This window comes from Dendronephthya gigantea, unplaced genomic scaffold (genome assembly GCF_004324835.1).
Source record: "Dendronephthya gigantea isolate DGI-Jeju-01 unplaced genomic scaffold, DenGig_1.0 000219F, whole genome shotgun sequence".
Taxonomy (NCBI): domain Eukaryota; kingdom Metazoa; phylum Cnidaria; class Anthozoa; order Malacalcyonacea; family Nephtheidae; genus Dendronephthya; species Dendronephthya gigantea.
The window spans coordinates 1-2,500 of NW_021163229.1; the positions used below are offsets into that span (position 1 = coordinate 1).

The 2,500-nt window shown below is 36.9% G+C and overlaps 2 non-coding genes across 2 annotated transcripts; one reads left to right on the forward strand and one right to left on the reverse strand.

Moving 5' to 3' along the window:
• Nucleotides 1-1,012: 1,012 nt before the first annotated feature.
• Nucleotides 1,013-1,085, forward strand: Trnat-ugu. Its single transcript has one exon. It is a non-coding gene; the product is annotated as a tRNA-Thr (tRNA).
• Nucleotides 1,086-1,465: 380 nt separating this feature from the next.
• Trnac-gca lies at nt 1,466-1,537 on the reverse strand. The gene has a single exon. It is a non-coding gene; the product is annotated as a tRNA-Cys (tRNA).
• Between the last annotated feature and the right edge of the window lie 963 nt (nt 1,538-2,500).

Genomic DNA, 2,500 nt, shown 5'->3' on the forward strand with positions numbered 1-2,500 from the left:
GTCGATCAATTCAGTAGCATTCACAAACACCCTCCATGAGATTATCCTTTAGACGATGGCAATGGTAATCATACGGTGATATGATAGTCGAAAATTTTACAGTGTTTTTTTTGAGTTACAAATTATTCTTGAGTTATAAAAAATGTGCTACGCACTATAAAAAAGTCGCACGAATTCATTTTCCTGATGTTCAGTACTTGTATATGATGATTGATAAGGTCTACAACGTCTACATTTATGCATACTAGATCTCCTTCTTGCATGTATATTGATAGGATTGATACTGCATGGAAAAAGTTTATCGGAGATTGCAACTTGAGTTTAGCACTGCTTTTTTTATTAACAGCTCATCATACACATCTGACCCGTAATGTGATGTATAGTCTAAACACGCGCATTAATAAGATGAAGTATTTTTATATATATTCCCCTCTACCAGGTATGGTGCTCTGGTTTACAAATATAATATAGAACATTCATGTGCCCAGAGAGTCATTCAAAAAACCTAAACTGCATGGATTGTTTATCAAACGTACGGCTTTTTCCCACGAAAATAAATTGGGATTTTTCATGCACTAATGGGTACCATAAAAATATTAACTTTTCTTTAGTTATAGAACATGAAGGAGCGAGCGGAGTTGAACCACTGACCCCAGTGACCTGTCAACCTGCAGTCGGATGCTCTACCACTATATGCTACTCTCTCTGAGCGTTCCATGCAGCATACCTGTCATATGCTATATTCTTAGATACCTGTAAGAGAAAGCCAGAAATTAAAAAATAAATAAAGACGGAGAATGAATGTTTTAAAAGAGTTTCTACAAGGAATTGAACTCCGATTCTCGAAGTCAGGGTCCGAAGTGATAACCATTACACCACAGACCCTAAAAATCTATCAAACTTACTGACGAATGTTGTCTGCATAATATATAATTATGTAGTTTGCTACGCGCATGCACATTATTAGGATAAAGTATTCATATAATTGTATTCGTGTTAAGCTTGCACATACGCCTCATTAGCTCAGTGGTTAGAGCACTGGTCTTGTAAACCAGGGGTCCAGAGTTCAACTCTCTGATGAGGCTTTTGCATACTTTTGTATTTACAAAAGTATATAGGCAACTAAAGCAACTATATAATTTATCCTACTCAGAGCCCGAAGTGCTAACCATTACACCACAGGACATAAACACCTAGAAAAAGTACTGAGAAATTCCTGGCTCTACAGTATATCTATGCACGCCCATTATTAAGATAAAGTAATTATATTCCCTGTATTCCAGGTATGGACTCCCGTTTAGAAATTTATAGAACTTGCATGTGTCCCAGAGAGTCATTGAAAAAACACTAAACTGCAAGGATTATTTATCAATCAAACGGATTGTTGCAACGAAAATAATTTGGGTTTTTTAATTCACTAATTAGTACGATAAAATGTTGATTTTTTTTTCATTCATAAAAGAGAAGGGAGCGAGCGGAGTTGAACCACTGACCTCTCGATCTGCAGTCGAATGCTCTACCACTGAGCTACACTCCCTGATCGTGCATACCTGTATGATGCTATTCTCCTAAAAGAACATTTCTGCTGTTCTTACTTATTCGAAATAGCACAAGTTTTATATTCATAGCAAGAAGCAGTGTGTAGAAGCAGGGTGGCGCAGTGGAAGCGTGCTGGGCCCATAACCCAGAGGTCAATGGATCGAAATCATTTCCTGCTAAAGTTATCATTTCAATAAAAAAGATCTTTTCGAAATCTTATTCAAAAACATATATTTTTTAAATGGGCTATAAGAGAAAACCAGAGCTAAAAAATTACATAAAGACATAAAATTAACAGTTCCAGCAAGGTTCTACCGAGAATTGAACTCGATTCCCGGATTCAGAGTCGAAGTGCTAACCATTACACCACAGAACCTAACTCTACTACTGAAAGACACAGCAGAAATTGGTGTTTGAGACATTTCAACCCGGAAATCTAATCGCTGGTTCCCAATTGTGTATTTCTGTACCGCTATCAAAGAGAAACCTTTTGAATAGCATGAAAAAGTTCAATTTTCTTCCGAATACGTATTCTGCAATCTTTTGACGACTCATCATATACATCTGACCCGCGCTGTGATGTATAGTCAATATACACGAACATTATTAAGATGAAGTATTTACATATATTCCCCCTATTCCAGGTATGGAGCCCTGGTTTACAAATGTAATATAGAACATGCATGTGTCCCAGAGAGTCATTCAAAAAACCTAAACTGCATGGATTATTTATCAAACGTACGGCTGTTTCCCACGAAAATAAATTTGGATTTTTATGCACTATATGGGTACCATAAAAATATTTAATTTTTCTTTAATTTATAGAACAGGAAGGAGCGAGCGGAGTTGAACCACTGACTCCAGTGACCTGTCAACCTGCAGTACGTCGGATGCTCTACCATTATATGCTACTCTCTCTGAGCGTTCCGTGCAGCATACCTGTCATATGCTATATATTCTT